Raw genomic sequence first — 17684 nt, 5'->3', positions numbered from 1 at the left:
TGCCCCTGCCCACTGAAATCAATAGGCAGTGCCGCCAAAGTGCCTGCAAAGCTCCACGGCAGCAGCGCTTTGCGGGTTCTGTTAACCCTTTATTCGGCCAGCCACTAGCGGGGGTTAAAAGCGCTCCGCTAGAAGCCGAAAAGTGCCTCTAAAATGCAGACTACCGCCGACGCCCCTGCGCACATAACTTCATTTCTGAACGTATTTGTTTTGGTGTCTTTGTATGGATGGATTGTATGGATTGTTACCGACATGTGGTGAAAAATTTCATGTCAATAGCATCTTTAGAAATAGATTTACTTAGAAAAATGGTGACGTGTTCAATACTTATCGTACCCCCTGTATATGAATTTGGGACTACAGGTATATCTCCCATATATTATTTTGTTAATTGTCCTTTTGGCTGGGTTCACGCTATTGTTGATTGGATTTCTGCGCATCCAATTCGCATATCAGGATATTGGGACCGGATCTCTATGGAGCCGGATCACACATCTCGGTAGCAGCTCCGGTGTGAATTGAACGGAGGTCCTGTGCGTCTTCTGGTCCATTTTAGGTCAGAATTAAGCCAAAAATTTGGACTGAAATCGGACCTGAAATGGTGAACGCACCGGACCCCTGCTGTGAGCCGTTCTGTGCTGCGGTGTGAACCCGGCCTAAATCATTCACTATGCACTAAAAAAATGATTGTCTTTTATTATTTACTTTTTCACTGCATTCTGGGGGAATTTCCCAAGGATTTGCAAGACTAAACAACTCTCTATTCGCAGTTACTGGTATAACTAGTTTAACTTGCTCAAATCTTTGTAACTGTTGGTAACTACAGGAAACCAAAAACATATAGTGTTAGCAGTGGTGACTGGTGCTCAATTTTATTTGGGGGGCGAACAAACTGAAAAATTCTCAATCAGTTGCAGCCACTGTGCCATCAAACGCAGCCACTGTACCCATCAAATGCCGCCTGGTCAGGAGGCTCTGATGAGGCTGCACTGATAGGTGGCAATGATGGGCACTGATAGGCAGCACTAATAGGTGGAACTGATGGGCACTAATAGGCAGCAATAATGGGCACTGATAGGCATTGTCGGGTGGCACTGATAGGCATCACTGATGATAGGTGGCACTGATGGGCACTGATAGGTGGCACTGGTGGGCACTGATAGGTGGCATTGGTTGGCAATTTTGGGACAGATGTACGTTTAACAAAAGCCGGCTATCGTTTACATCATGTCATTGGCTGACAGCTGATCACATGGTAAAGGATTGGCCCCTTACCCTGATCACAGAGCACGTGGCCTGCGCAAGCAGCACAAGCACGGGAGGATGTCCATGGACGCCCTCCCGGCATTTTGATCCCATGCTGTAGCCGTCTTTCCGTTATAGTGCAGCAGGGGTTAAACTGACTTCATCTGCAGACCAAAGCTTATATTTTTATCTTTACATGTATAAACAAAATGAAACAATGTTTCTTTTTATCTATTTATTTCAATGCTGTTGATAAACATTGCCCAGCTGCTTTTTTTTTTGATGGCTCCAATTGCCGACGCTTCCGATGTCAACAGGAGAACCCCACTGACAGCTGAATAAGTCATCAGCTTTTAAGGAGGTGGTTGCCCCGCTCCTTAACAACCGATAATTGATGGCTCTTTTTATTTTACATTTCAGCTGTCAGTGGGGGAAAGAGCTGAGCCTGAAAGTGTTGGTTTTAGGTATCGGTGCATCTGATACTCATGAAAATGCAAGTATTGGCACCGATATCGGTGCAAACCTAGTTAATACTGCTGTCTTCCGTCCCCTAACACTGCTCCCTTTCTACTATTGGGTGCCGCATGGAAGTTTTTGATTGCCGTACCTGCCAGCTGTCCACAGGGCTGGACTGGGACAGAAATTTGGCCCAGGACTTCATCCAGACCAGCCCACTTACATTTTGAGTGTCCCATCAGCACCCACATACATCAGAGTGTCCCATCACCAGACCCCTTACAACAGAGTGTCCCATCAGCACCCCCTTACATCAGAGTGTCCCATGAGCAGCCCCCTTACATCAGAGTGTCCCATGAGCAGCCCCCTTACATCAGAGTGTCCCATCAGCACCCACATACATCAGAGTGTCCCATCACCAGCCCCACTACAAAAGAGTGTCCCATCAGCACCACCTTACATCAGAGTGCCTCATTACCAGCCCCCTTACATCAGAGTGTCCCATCAGCACCCCCTTACATCAGAGTGTCCCATCAGCACCCCCTTACATCAGAGTGTCCCATCAGCACCCCCTTACATCAGAGTGTCCCATCAGCAGCCCCCTTACATCAGAGTGGCCCACTGAGCCATCGGCCCACCGGGAAACACCCGGTAGTCCCGATGGCTAGTACATGCCTGGCTGTCCATGGCCAATGAGGGGAAGTGTGAAAAGCATAACCCCGCCCCCTTATCACACACTGCTATTTAGTGGCTGTTCAACACAACTCAAATTTTCAATGCTACCTGACATCCTTTATGCTGCACCCCATCACATTATGGACATAATGGGTGCAACGTAAAGGAAGTACCAGTGCAGGGGAGGAGGCAGGAGGATGTTGTGGGGGCATCAGCAAAATGCACATTTGCCTGTGTAGACAAAAATCTATGCACTGGCCCTGTATCTGACCCAAGAGTATTGTGCACCTGCCTACACTCCTGTCTGTTGGGTGGAGCCCTGAACTGATGTCGGGTCCTGAATTATAATGGCTGTGAACACCTGCCCACTCAACCCGCTTGTTACTGGCAAAACCCAGATACTGGGTTAGAGATCCGAAGTACATCGGTGTCTTTTATTATTTTCTTTTTCCTTGCATTCTGGGGGAATTTCTCAAGGATTTTCAAGGCTTAACAATTCTCTATCACAGTTACTTTTTTAACTAGTTTAACTTGTTCAAATCTTTATAAATACTGGTAACTACAGGAAAACAAAAACATATAGTGTTAGCAGTGGCAGCTGGTGCTCAATTTTTTTTGAGGGGGCAAGAAAACTGAAAAATTCTGAAAAAAAAATCAATTGCAGCCACTGTGCCATGAAACGCAGCCACTGTGCCCATCAGATGCCTCCACTGTGCCCATCAATTGCAGCCACTGTGCCCATCAAATACCGCCACTGTCACTGACGGCTCCCGCGCGCATGTGCGGGAGTGACATCATCGCGGCTCCGGCCAGTCACAGCTCTGGAGCATCATACACATCATCGCTCTGAATATCATGACGGCGACAGAGGAGGTGACCGAGGACTGCTGCACGGGCTACGATCTCAGGTAAGTATGCTAGCCCATTATGCCTTTGTCTTGCAGGGTGTTTTTTTTTTTTTTTTTTTTGAGAGGGTTTACTTCCTCTTGAAGTTCAAGGAATTGTCTGTAGACAGTATTGTCCGAGACAGGATTGTATTGAGGCACAGATCTGTGGAAGGGTACAGAAAAATGTCTTCAGCAACTGCAGCGGAGTGCTGCCTGCTTGCAAACACACCCCATTTACTACTGATGCTAATTTGTTTTAATCTGATTCCTGTGAATACTGGTGAGCTCTATTGTTCTGTGATCTATTGTGGTATCACAAACCTTGTATTGATCACGCTTACCATCTCCTGATTGTTGTGGACATGTTACTTGTAACTCCTTTACTGATGTATGGGGCTATTCCTTTCTATTTTTATTTATTTTTTTCTGTTTTGTCAATTGAACTTTGTACCATTTCAATAAAATATTTGAACAAGAATATTTTCTGGAGCATTGAAGGTCCCAATGAGCACAGTGGCCTCCATCATTCGTAAATAGAAAAGCTTTGGAACCTCCAAGACTCTTGTTAGAGAGGGCTGCCCAGACAAACTGAGCGTTCGGGGAGAAGGGCTTTAGTCAGGGAGGTGACCAAAAACCTGATGGTCACACTGACAGAGCTCCAGCGTTTCTCTGTGGAGAGAGCAGAACCTTTCAGAAGAAAAACCATCTCTGCAGCACTCCACCAATCAGGCCTGTATGGTAGAGTGGCCAGACGGAAACAACTGGTCAGTAATAGGTACATGACTGCCTGCCTGGAGTTTGCCAAAAGACACCTGAAGGACTCCCAGACCATGAGAAACAGAATTCTCTGGTCTGATGAAACAAAAAATGAATTCTCTGGCCTGAAGGGCAAGCATCATGTATGGAGGAAACTAGGCATCATTTATCACCTGGCCAATACCATCCCCACAGTGAAGCATGGTGGTGGCAGTATTATATTGTGGGGATGTTTTTCAGCGGCAGGAACTGAGAGACTAGCCACGACCGAGGGAAAGATGAATGCAGCAATGTACAGAGACATCCTTGATGAAAACCTGCTGTAGAGCGCTCTGGACCTCAGGCGGGTTCAAGTCTGAGCTCTGGCTGGGCCATTTAAGGACATTCACAGAATTGTCTGATAGCCACTCATTTGTTATCTTGGCTGTGTGCTAAGGGTTGTTGTCCTGTTGGAAGATTAAACTTCCAACAGGCCAACAGCCCTAAGCACAACTCTGTGAATGTCCTTGAATGGCCCAGCCAGAGCCCAGATTTGAACCCGATTGAACATCTTTGGAGAGATCTGAAAAAAACACGTTAGGTCACCTATGTAGGAAAATGGCAATTGCCCTACAGATGTTATAGAAAAACCGTGCACGTTGAAGTGAGGACAATCATTTTAGCTCCAAAGTTTCTAAGAAACTCTAAACTGATGACCTGTAGGGACTTTTCAAACATTGCCTTTGAAAAAATTGAGGGTACTGTAGTCTTTCACCATTTCATGGGAAATGCACCTTCGCCTGAGTAGACAAAAATTCTTGCACCGGCCCTGCTCCTCAATGCTAGATTTCAATGGACCACATGCCTGTTTTTATCAACTATTTTGTAAGTGCCCAATTGTATATGGAATAAATCCCTTTTCAGATGGTACTTTTTACTATTAGTTCCGTTTTTGGATCTTTTTTGGTGCCTGGTGATTCTGCGGAGAAATTCCAACAAGAAATCCTTTGATCTAACGTGCACAACACCACTGAGTTTTCCTGGATACCATAACATAAGCTTGTAGCGACCCCCAGACTGCAAAGCTGGGGGCCATCGCCATTTGGTGAGTGGGGACACATGTGGGGGCGGTGTTTCTGCACCTGAAAAGTCCTGGAGCGTATGTGGTCCATTGCACTTCAAAAGTTTTTTTCCCATTGCGGATCAGAACATTCAGCACATGGGTAAAGATGTTACCTTTTCTTCACGGCGCACTAGGTAACCCTGCTGGCAGTTGGGAAGGATGCAGGACAGGGTTCAGTATTGTTGAAGCTTGTTACGCTACCACGCCTCCAAAATGCTAGTGGTGATTCTGCCACAGCTCTCTCCTCCACCCCCTCCTCTTCTTCTTTCTCTATGGCCTCTTCTGCAGATTTGTCCTTTGAACCAGTGGTGCTCCGTAAGTGTTCAATGGGCTACGCAACCAGTCCGGCAAAAAGATGCCATGCGGTGCTTGAGTTGGTCTGCTTAGTGGACAGGAGCCACACTGGGGCAGAGATTCTGTCAGCTCTGCAGAGGCGGGCTCAGAGGTGGTTGACCACACCAGCTTCAGCCAGGAATGGTTGTATGCGACAATGGCAGCAACCTTCTCTTCACCCTCTGACAGGGACCCATGTTTGGCATGCGTCCTGAATTTGGTGGTGCAGTTGTTCTTCAGCAGGTATTCTTACAGGATATCCTGAGGCAGGGCAGAAAGGTCTGTGGTCATTTCTGCCGGTCATACAATGCCAGTGCTCAGCTGGCTGACACTCAAAGGGAATGCAACCTGCCCACCAACCACCTCATTTGTGAGATGGCCACCATGTGGAACTCAACGTTGGCAATGTTTCAGTGGCTGCACACACAGCAGCAATGCATGATTACTTGTGTGCGTATGGCACCAGGATAGGGTCAGGGGAGCTTGGCTTCTTTTCGCCAAGCCAGTGGCTACTGATCAAGGATGCATGCACTGTCCTGTCACCATTTGAGGAGGCCACAAGGATGGTGAGCAGTGGCAATGCATGCATCAATGACACTGTCCCTCTAGTCTTCCTCTTGGAGCACATGCTTCATGGAATAATAGACAGGGCACTTGAGGCAGAACAGCAGGAGGAAGAGAAGGACTTCCTTCCCTCTCAAGGCCCACTTTATCAAGATAGCATTCCTGTGGGCCTGCCAAACACACAGGAAGAAAGAGGAGGAGGAGGATTGCGTCTGCATAGATATAGAGGGTAACACTCAGCCACAGTCTTCAAGGGATGGTTTTCAGTCCCCAGAAACCCAAGCAGTTGTATGTGGCTGGGAGGAGGTAGTTACGGATCATGCGATCCTTAGTGACCCAGAGGACTCAGAATCGAATGCCTCTGCAAACTTATGCTGCATGGCCTCCCTGATTCTGCAAAGCCTGCGAAATGACCCTAGGATTTGTGTTATCAAAGAGAGGGATCATTACTGGCTGCAAACCCTTCTTGATCCATGTTACAAGGGTAAGGTTGCAGAACTAATCCTGCCTTTGTAGAGAGAGCAGAGGATGAAACATCTTCAGGAGACCTTGAAGAAAGATTTGTACAATGTGTTTCCAGACCCTGGGAGGTTACAATTTCCTGGTGCTGGACAACATGTTGCTGAGGCTTCGTTCTGTCAGAGGAAGAGCGGCGGAGAAGGTAGCTGACTGCCTTTAAACACATTTTTAGTCCTCAGCGCCAAGGTCTGATCGGTTCAAGCAACCATTGCCAGCGTCTGCATTACATGGTACAGGAATGTCTAGGGGCAAGAGCAGACTTGGAGACCTTTCCAACAGAGTATCCACTGGGTTACGGGGTCTTGAGGATGGACCACTGGCCAGAACTTTTTCAATATGAAATTGAGCTACAGGCCTGTCCTGCATCCAGCATGCTTTCTGAACGCACATTCAGTGCTGCTGGAGGGTTTGTAATGGATAAAAGATTGCGCCTGTCCACAGACTCCGTTGATAGACTCACATTCATAAAAATGGATCAGCAGCTATCAAGCACCTGATGCTGATGTAACCGATTTAATTTCTCTATGGATGTGGGATGCCTTGAAGACTGCCTATGCTGACTATCCTATTCCTCCTCAATCTTGATAATGCTAGCTTCCAACAATATTTTTGGTTTAGGGCACCACCACCACCACCCAAGATCCAATTTTTCTGCCCCTGTTTTTAACAGGGGCATGTAATCAGCCCCTACCCTGTCCACCTTTAGGAGTTCCCTGAAAACTCATTTATTCAGGGAAGCCTATCCCACACCCACGGAAGCCTATCCCACACCCAACTGTCCCCAAGCCACTCCCATCAAATCATTCTCTGCAGCTATTACCTTTTGTACCACCACCCCCTCCCTTTAGAATGTAAGCTCTATGAGCAGGACCCTCCTGTACCTTTTGTATTGTACTGTAATTGTGTTGTCCCCCCTATACATTGTAAAGTGCTGCGTAAACTGTTGGCACTATATAAATCTTGAATAATAATTACAATTTTTGATCTAATATTTCACAGCAGGGCCCGTTCCTGCGCCCAACAAGAGTATCTGTGAGGGGCTACAGTGTTGTGGCACCACCACCCAAGTCCCAAATTTTTCTGCCTCCTGTTTAATGGGGACATGTAATTACTATTCTTGATATAATATTTCACAGCAGGGCCCGTTCCTGTGTCCAACAAGATTAACTGTGAAGGCTTACAGTGTTCTGTTACCACCACCGACAAAGGCACAACTTTTCTACCCCTGTTTAACAGGGGCATGTAATTGTGGCCTTGTTCTAAACATTGGAAAAATGCGCTACTTTACAGGCATACTAAGGACACCCCCCCAGGCATGATATTTAAAGGAATATTTCATTTTTATTGTTTCGCTTTAAGCATTATTAAAATCACATGTCCCTGGGGCAGGACCCGGGTTCCCAAACACTTTTTATGGCAATAACTTACATATAAGCCTTTAAAATGAGCACTTTTGATTTTTCACATTCGTGTCCCATAGATTTTAATGGTGTTCGAACAAAGTTCTGCTGCGAACCGAACCGAGGAGGGTGTTCAGCTCATCCTACATAACACTACATAAAAGAGTCCACGGTTGAATACACAGTAGATAACAACAGAAGGAAAATCAGGTGAGCATTGGAACAAGGTTTCCGTAACAATCTAAAAAAATATTCCAGGTGTACATGTTCTTGAAAAGATCTGAAGAGTAGTTGTGTACTGAAGAGACCACTGGCAGGAGACTGGGATGACTTAGAGCAAGGAATATGTCACCAGCACACCAGGGAACTCCATGAAAGGATCCAACTCTTTATTGAACAATCACATCATAGCAAAGGATAGCAACATTTTGTAAACCAAGCATGAGAAACCCAACCCAATCCCGGCACCAGCTATGGCTTTAGGAGACCTGTAAATAATCAAAAGACTCCTAACCAGTCTAGGAATCAATATGTGGGAGCTCCTCAACAGAGGTTCCCCAAAAAAGGCCCCAAGTTGAATGGGCCGTATCCTCACCGAGCACCTTTTTCTCCGAGAACAGGACGACCCAGTCATTCAGGGACCCATGGGCACCCAGATTGGATTCAGGGCCCTTATCAAGAGAATCTCCCCTATCAGAATGGAGACGATAGGAATCATAACTATAATGTCCCCATTCAAAATCGGTTCTTTCCCCTCTCTGATTCTGAGACCCCCAGGGGATCGGGCCGAGGAGGAGGGAATTGGGGGGCGGACCCTAGAGGGCATCCTAATTCCTATATCCAGGGGAATCCAGGATATAGACAAGGATACCAACAGTCCGCCTATGAGGGAGGGCCCCACACCAGTGGGAATAATAGCCAACATTTTTTTCCCAGGGACAACAGAGGCCTGAAAAGGTCCGTCGAACAAAGAGAGGGGTTAGAGGGGGGAGGCGAGCCCAATCAACAAAAAAGAAAGAGGCCATAGGAACTGGAATCTTTAATCTAAGCAAACAGGAACTTACGGCTTCTGAAACCAAAATACTTGACAAAGGTTTGAAATTTGCTCCACCCAGATGTCTGAGCAAATTTCAAACTTATATGGACGTACATAAATTTGTCCGCAAACTGAACATTAAACGTTACATGTTGGGTAACCCCATCAGAGAGAATACTACGAGAGTAACGGAGTTTCAACACTCCAATCTTTCAAATGCGTCCCTCTTCAATCCTCCAGGGTCCCTTGCACCTAGTATTAAGGTATTCAGGGATGTGGTACTACGTGACCTGGAGGCTATCAGGGTGAAGAAAGTTAAAATGCGTAGAGACTTGGAGATGGGCTTAGACACTCTGTGTAACAACAAGTCCCTGGTCATTAGACCTGCCGACAAAGGGGGGGGATCGTGGTACTAGACCGATGCGATTACATGAAAGAGATGTACCGCATCTTGGAGGATAGGGAAACATACACTATCCTTAATCGGGACCCAGTGGACAAGTACAAGAAGGAACTGGGCAGGATCGTGGAGGGAGGTCATCGGAGGGGCATCTTAAATGAAAAGGAAAAACTTTTTTTGATACCCTGTGCCCCCCGTACACCTGTCATCTACTACCTCCCGAAGCTACACAAGAATCAAGTTTGCCCCCCGGGGCGACCCATTGTTAGTGGTATTGACTCGGTGACGTCCCGGGTGGGCAAATATATAGACCATTATTTGCAACCTTTGGTCCAAAAGGTCCCGTCATATGTCAAAGACACCAAACATATAATTAATCTTTTGTCCGGTATCACCCCTGGAGAAGGTCTTTGGTTGGTCACGGCAGATGTTAATTCATTATATACCATCATTCCCCACTCCTTAGGAGTGGAGGCAGTGAGACTATTTCTGGAGAGGGGGTCGGGTCTTCCCTCGCCTCAGATTGATTTCCTAATAGAACTTCTGGAATATGCGGCCGGACACAACTATTTCTGGTTTGACCAGCAATTTTACCGCCAGGACAGGGGTGTGGCCATGGGGGCGAAATATGCCCCCAGCTTGGCCAACCTTTTCATGGCCAAATGGGAGGAGGACGTCATCGATGCCCCTAGAAGGTCTGAGATAGTCCTGTGGGCCAGGTATATCGATGACGTCCTCCTCCTTTGGGATGGAACAGAGCCAGACTTGCGGTCGTTCATGGCCAGTCTAAATGAGAACAATAGAGGGATCAAATTTAGCTTTGAGGCTAGCCAGGATGAGGTCAATTTCCTTGATCTTAACATCAGGAAGGTTGGAGATGGGTTTATCACATCTACATATTTCAAATCTACCGATAGGAACTCGTACATCCCTACCGACAGTTGCCACTTTCAACCCTGGCTAAAAGCTGTTCCCCTGGGGCAATTTTTACGCCTCAGACGGAACTGTTCGGATATTGCAAAATATGATGAACAGGCAACGATTTTGGCAGGCAGATTTTTGGAAAAGGGATATGATCCCGTTTCCCTCGATGCAACCATGAAGACTGCCCGGACTAGAGATAGATCCTCACTACTGGCAGATAGACAAAGTGTTAGGGCTAACATACAGGGTGGTGTACCGTTTATCACGACCTTCTCAGTCCAACATCGTGGTGTGAGAAATTTGATTCAAAAACATTGGCACTTACTCACTAGTGACCACGTTTTGAATCCCATTTTACCTGCTAAACCTCAAATAATTTTTAAAGGGGCCTCTTCACTGGGAAGCAAGATTGCCCCCAGTGTACAAGACCCACCCAGGACTAATAGATGTTTCTTTCAAAATTTAATTGGTTACTATAAATGTAAGAACTGTCAGGTTTGTACCCTGAACTCGCATAGGGGCCCCAAGATTTCTAGCATTGTATCTTCAAGCACCACTAGAACATACGAAATAGAGTCTTTCATTACTTGCTCCTCGGAGGCGGTGGTTTACCTTTTACAGTGCCCCTGTGGCCTCCAGTATATAGGGCGGACCAAGAGGGCACTTCGCGTCAGGCTGAACGAACACATAGGCAACATCAGACGTGGGTTTGACAAACACCCTGTGTCCAGACACTATGACCAAACACATAAGAGAGACCCATCAGGCACCCTATTTGTCGGTTTAGACAAATATAGGCCCCACTGGAGGGGAGGGTCCTTGGTTAGGGAAATATCCAAGCTCGAAATGGCCTGGATCCATAAATTAAAAACATATGTTCCGTTTGGCCTTAATGTGGACACCGACGTAAATGCCTTTATTAATAATTCTTGAGGTGACCTGTTGGATGTAATGCTTTTTCTTTCAATAATTTTTATTAAAGTTTACAAAAGAAGAATACAAAACAAGCTATAGAAAGCACCCCCCCCTTTTAAAAATCAGGGAGTGCATAATGACGTATCAGTGTTTAACAGACGTTACTTAGAAACGAAAACAATCACAATTACATATACATTGCAATGGTGATGACAATCCAGAAAGGCATCCATGAGGAACATGCATTAAAGAAGCCTCAGGCTAAATCCCGTTTCTGATAGGAAGATGGAATGCTGGGGGGAGGCCGTACCCCACCCCAAGGGGAGCACACTGTGGGGACGGTCTCACTCCCAAACCCCATCTCCTAGAGGCCCACAAGAGCCAGAGCCACATTGGGCTGTCTAATTCATAAATCAAACATAAAAAAGAACCCAAGGACAGTCGACTAGTCAATCGCTATGTGTAGGAGACAGAGAGGAACCTACACCTGCAGCAGAATTGCTGAACTGAAAGTCCAAGGCAAACTCGGTGCGAGCGCGCGGAAACCTGGCCGTGCCAGGGGGCTTCTGCCTGCTGTCGTATCTGGATACAAAAGATCAGAACACTGAAACAAACAATCGGAACCAGAGAGAGAGGGAAAAGAATGTAATGCTTTTTTACCATGGTTTTAGTTATTGTAAAATACTAAAATACTATTCTACTGTACCTTTTTCTTGCTGTTTATTTTGGTACATATTATTGTAGAACATATCCTTGTCCTTTCTCCATGATTTTAGTTATTGTAAAATACTATTCTACTGTACCTTTTTCTTGTTGTTTATTTTGGTACATATTATTGTAGAACATATCCTTGTTCTTTCTCCTTTTTTTGGCCCCTTTTGGATGGCAGGCCTAGCTTTGGGTTAGACGGCCCTCTAGATTTGGGGATCCATGTTTAATCGCATTCCTCGATATCTGTTTGGGATGCTTTTGGTTAATCCCTGGGGATTATGCGAGGTAGTAAAGAATTTGAACTACATGTCTATATTAGCCCCATTTCTTAATTGAATTTGATGGACATGTGAATACATCAAGAATTGCATAATTTTTGGTATATCTCTATACCAATTTGTGATATTTTACATTATTTATTTTACTTTTTTGTTTCATTTTATTATATTTTATTATTATTCTTCATTTTATTGATTTTTTCGTTTTAGTTTACCCTCCTTTGTGACCTATACTATGCCCTGGTTTTGGACACGGGAAGGGTATTTTAAAATGAGGGCACTTGCCACGTCTCTTTTCCAATAGGGTTATCGCCTGGAGGTGAGGCTTGGTTTATGACCACATGACTTTTGTATGGGAACGAGGTATGGTCCACAATCATAGGACGTTCGTTGCGGATACGCATATCTGACGTTCGTGATTGAAAGTGAGGCTTGGCCTATGGTCATCAATTCCTAATGCCTATGTGATATCTAAGATGGCCGCTGACCCAAAGCGAGGCTTGGTTAAGTTGTTGGTTATAAAAGGGGTGACGTCGCACGCCGCCCGTGCCACTGGACGACGTAAACTATTACGAAACGCGTAGGGAGGTGCGAACGTGTCGACGTCACCCCAGTCGTGTTCGTTCTTTTTGGACCAGGAAGGACGGGTTGGTCTCTGCGTTGGCGTGTATCCGGCCGGTGCACGCTTTTGTTTTGAACCTGCTTTTAAAGTCTTTTATGTAAGTGTATACGTTCGTTTTTGCAAATTAAAGTCATTTGGTTTTACACTATCTGGAGCCTATGTTTTTCCCTATGTGATACCACGTTGAGTTGGGAGTGATATGTGGAATAACAGCCATAACCTTACTGCGTGAAAGATTTGGGATCACCTGAGGTGGAACCGCTATCCGGATATCCTTTGATTGTTTTCGCCTGTGGTGACCCTCTGTAACGGGGGGTCGCTTGGATCTGGTAAGGAGTCAATTCACTCATTCGGTGATGGGAAAAGCACACTACATCTCTGGAGAAGATTTTTAATTTGCGCACTCTTAATTCAGTTCTTTGAAGTTTTTCCACTGGTGTTCATTTACCATACGGACATTCTATTACTATTATTATTTTTGATATATGACTATATGGACATTATATAGAGTGTCTTCAACAATTTTTGATAGTTCATTCTACGTAAAAATTGCAAATATATTATTTTTTACATTACATTTTCTGTTTAGGGGTGTATGCACAGAGTTCTGTATACTCATACTGCATTTGGGGAATTCACATTATTGACACGCATTTATGTTATGTTTTTTATTTAATTATATTTGTTTGTATGCACATCGGTATGCACTATATTTTGGAGGTGGTCTGAGAGACATTAAGATTCTAAGACCCACATTGTGGGTCTGGCACTTATACATACCCTACTCACTTTGGGTATTTGTGGTTAGCGCAGTTCTTTCTTTTTTCTATTTCTGTTTGGTGTATTCTTGGTGTACATTTGAATTGCAGCTTCCGTCCAATACCATTTGTATTCTGTAGCGCAGTTTTTTCCTTTTTTTCGTTTCAAGCATGAGAAATCCCTGATGAAGGGGTCCTAAATTGCTGCAAAACACGTCTATCCTTCGCTGTCATGTGATTGTTCAATAAAGCTTGGGCCCTTTGATGGAGTTCCCTGGTGTGCTGGTGACATGTTCCTTGCTCTGCAACAATCCACACACACCCCAGCTTGGCATTCTGTTCTAAGGCTCGGTTCACACAGGGGCGGCACGACTTGCAGCGCGACTCACAGACGCAACCTGCAAACGACTTCGGCGGCGACTTGCAAAACGACTTCTGTATAGAAGTCAATGCAAGTCATCTGAAGTCGCCCCAAAAGTAGTACAGGAACCTTTTTTCTAAGTCGGAGCGACTTGAGTCGCTCCTATTAGAATGGTTCCATAGTACAGAACGGAGCGCGACTTGTCAGGCGACTAAGTCGCCTGGACAAGTCGCCCCTGTGTGAACCGAGCCTAAATGTTGTTGAAATATCTTTTAACTGGGAAATAGGCACCCACTTTCATACATAGTGTTCTTGCCCCATGGTAAGCCAGTTTTTGGACTGACATCCCCTAGGTCTTTTCAATCCCGTACTCAAAAATGATCAACCCTGAGCCACTTGTTGCAGTGCTAAATCACCAGCCATCAGACATTACAAAATCTCAGTTCAAAGCACTATAGCATACACCTACGGTGGTTAAACAAACCATAGCAAAAGTGTTGAAGCCCCCCCCCCCCCCCGACTTAAGCAATGGTTCATGCTAAGCTTGAAGCCATATTACATGATATGATCACTAAATATGCTAAGACATGGCAACCATGGGGTGGACCATTACCTCCGCCCATATTATGATAACTGTTGCTACCAAGCTGACTCCATCATGCTTACTGGCAATATACCAGTTATATGCACCATTCCTGGAAGACCCTTGGGTTCCCCGACCCCCTTTTCCACTCCAAGTTATTTAATAATCCTGTACATATTTGCCCAGGGTTGATCGTATATTTACTCCAGCTACTTCTGTTTAAACCATTTAACTCATGGGCAGGTCCTTTTTTAATATTGTGCTTCTGTCAATACCTGAAAGACAACATCTGTGGAACGAGAAGGAATAATTCCTTATCTGTTGTGACTACCTGTTAATCTTTTTATCATTCTGACTTTTTATCATTCATTTGTTTTATATGCCTGTAACTCATAGGTCTAAGGCCGCGTACACACGCGCGGACTGTTTGCCCAACCTTGTTCGTCAAACAGTTTGGGCAAACAGTCCGCTCAAAATTTGCATGAGCGGACTTGCCCACACACGAGCGGACTGTTTGACGAACAAGGTTGGGCAAACAGTTCGCTCAACTTTTGAAATGAACGGACTCGCCCACGTAAGGAGGAGGCAAATCCGCCCATTTCGAGCGCGTGTACAGGTAGGCGGGGCCCGCGAAGGATACGTCGCGGGCTCCGCCGCCTGGAATGGGCTTAAAGGGGAACCCCAACGCCGAAAAAAATCGGCGTGGGGGTTCCCCCCAAGTCCACACCAGACCCTTGTCCGAGCACGCTACCCGGCCGGCCAGGAAAGGGGGGCGAGCGAGCGCGCCCCCCCTCCTGAGCCGTACCAGGCCGCGTGCCCTCAACATGGGGGGGGTGCCTTGGGGAAGGGGGGGCCGCGCGGCCCCCCCACCCCAAAGCACCTTGTCCCCATGTTGATGAGGACAAGGGCCTCTTCCCGACAACCCTGGCCGTTGGTTGTCGGGGTCTGCGGGCGGGGGGCTTATCGGAATCCGGGAGCCCCCTTTAAGAAGGGGGCCCCCGGATACCGGCCCCCCACCCTATGTGAATGAGTATGGGGTACAATGTACCCCTACCCATTCACCTGTGAAATAAAGTACAATAAAAAACACAACACAGAGAAAAAATATTTTATTGCACAGCTCCGGGGGTCTTCGGGGGTCTTCTCGCCGGACTCCTCCGCTATGTGTGTGTAGCTCTTTTGCTAGCGGAGGAGTCCGGCTTTCTTCCTCCCCGCCGCCGGCCTCTTCTCCCGACTTCGGGGGTCTTGTCCCCCTCTTCGGTTCTTCTGCCGGGCCACCGCGCCTGGTCCGGTGGCCCGGTCTTCTGTCGCCGTCTTCCGTTCTTCTGTCGCCGCCTTCGGTTCTTCTGCCGGGCCACCGCGCCTTCTTGTAGCTCTTTTACAGGCGGTGGCCCGGTCTTCTGTCGCCGATGTCGTCGCCGCCGCCGCCGCCTTCCGTTCTTGTTCTTCTTCTTGTTCTTCTTCTTCTTCTCCTGGAGATGTTGACTCGACGAGCTCTCCGGCCGGAATGCCAGGGACGCGCTCTGCTGCCACTTATATAGTGACAATGGGGCGGGGTCACATGGTATATGTCACATGGGTTGGTCACATGGTGACCCCGCCCCCTTACGATGTCATAGTCCCCATGTGACATCAACCCATGTGACCAACCCATGTGACATATACCATGTGACCCCGCCCCATTGTCACTATATAAGTGGCAGCAGAGCGCGTCCCTGGCATTCCGGCCGGAGAGCTCGTCGAGTCAACATCTCCAGGAGAAGAAGAAGAAGAACAAGAAGAAGAACAAGAACGGAAGGCGGCGGCGGCGGCGACGACATCGGCGACAGAAGACCGGGCCACCGCCTGTAAAAGAGCTACAAGAAGGCGCGGTGGCCCGGCAGAAGAACCGAAGGCGGCGACAGAAGAACGGAAGATGGCGACAGAAGACCGGGCCACCGGACCAGGCGCGGTGGCCCGGCAGAAGAACCGAAGAGGGGGACAAGACCCCCGAAGTCGGGAGAAGAGGCCGGCGGCGGGGAGGAAGAAAGCCGGACTCCTCCGCTAGCAAAAGAGCTACACACACATAGCGGAGGAGTCCGGCGAGAAGACCCCCGAAGACCCCCGGAGCTGTGCAATAAAATATTTTTTCTCTGTGTTGTGTTTTTTATTGTACTTTATTTCACAGTTGAATGGGTAGGGGTACATTGTACCCCATACTCATTCACATAGGGTGGGGGGCCGGTATCCGGGGGCCCCCTTCTTAAAGGGGGCTCCCGGATTCCGATAAGCCCCCCGCCCGCAGACCCCGACAACCAACGGCCAGGGTTGTCGGGAAGAGGCCCTTGTCCTCATCAACATGGGGACAAGGTGCTTTGGGGTGGGGGGGCCGCGCGGCCCCCCCTTCCCCAAGGCACCCCCCCCATGTTGAGGGCACGCGGCCTGGTACGGCTCAGGAGGGGGGGCGCACTCGCTCGCCCCCCTTTCCTGGCCGGCCGGGTAGCGTGCTCGGACAAGGGTCTGGTGTGGACTTGGGGGGAACCCCCACGCCGATTTTTTTCGGCGTTGGGGTTCCCCTTTAAGCCCATTCCAGGCGGCGGAGCCCGCGACGTCTCCTTCGCGGGCCCCGCCTACCTGTACACGCGCTCGAAATGGGCGGACTTTCCGAGCGGGAACAGTCCGCTCATTTCGAAAGTACAGCGGACAGGCCCACACACGGGCGGACTGTTCGCTCAAACACAGTTTCAGCGGACAGTTTTTCGGAATTTCCGAAAGACTTTGTCCGTCCAACTGTCCGCTGAAACTGTCCGCTGAAAGCCCACACACGAGCGGACTGTCCGCCCAAACACTGTTCAGCGGACAAGGTTGGGCGAACAGTCCGCCCGTGTGTACGCGGCCTAAGTCATTGTTGTTTGACTGAAATTCAATGAACATTTTAAACAAGAAATAGCTTTTAACTTAAGCTTAAATCAGTTGTATTTACATATAACAAAGAACAAACATCTTGTATAGTTAACATAAAATTGATATAAAAGGGCAGTTAACTAGAAAATGGCTGCACTTCAGTATAAGGAAAGCTCATTTCCCCTTCAATACTTACCATGGTCCAGCTTGGCACAATATACAGTGCCTTGAAAAAGTATTCATACCCCACATTTTGTCAACCAAAAACGTAAATGT

The sequence above is a fragment of the Lithobates pipiens genome, unplaced genomic scaffold, assembly GCF_037356315.1.
Source record: "Lithobates pipiens isolate NorthernLeopardFrog02 unplaced genomic scaffold, aLitPip1_a1.2 Scaffold_1, whole genome shotgun sequence".
NCBI classification, from domain to species: Eukaryota; Metazoa; Chordata; class Amphibia; order Anura; family Ranidae; genus Lithobates; species Lithobates pipiens.
This window is presented reverse-complemented; position numbering follows the sequence as displayed.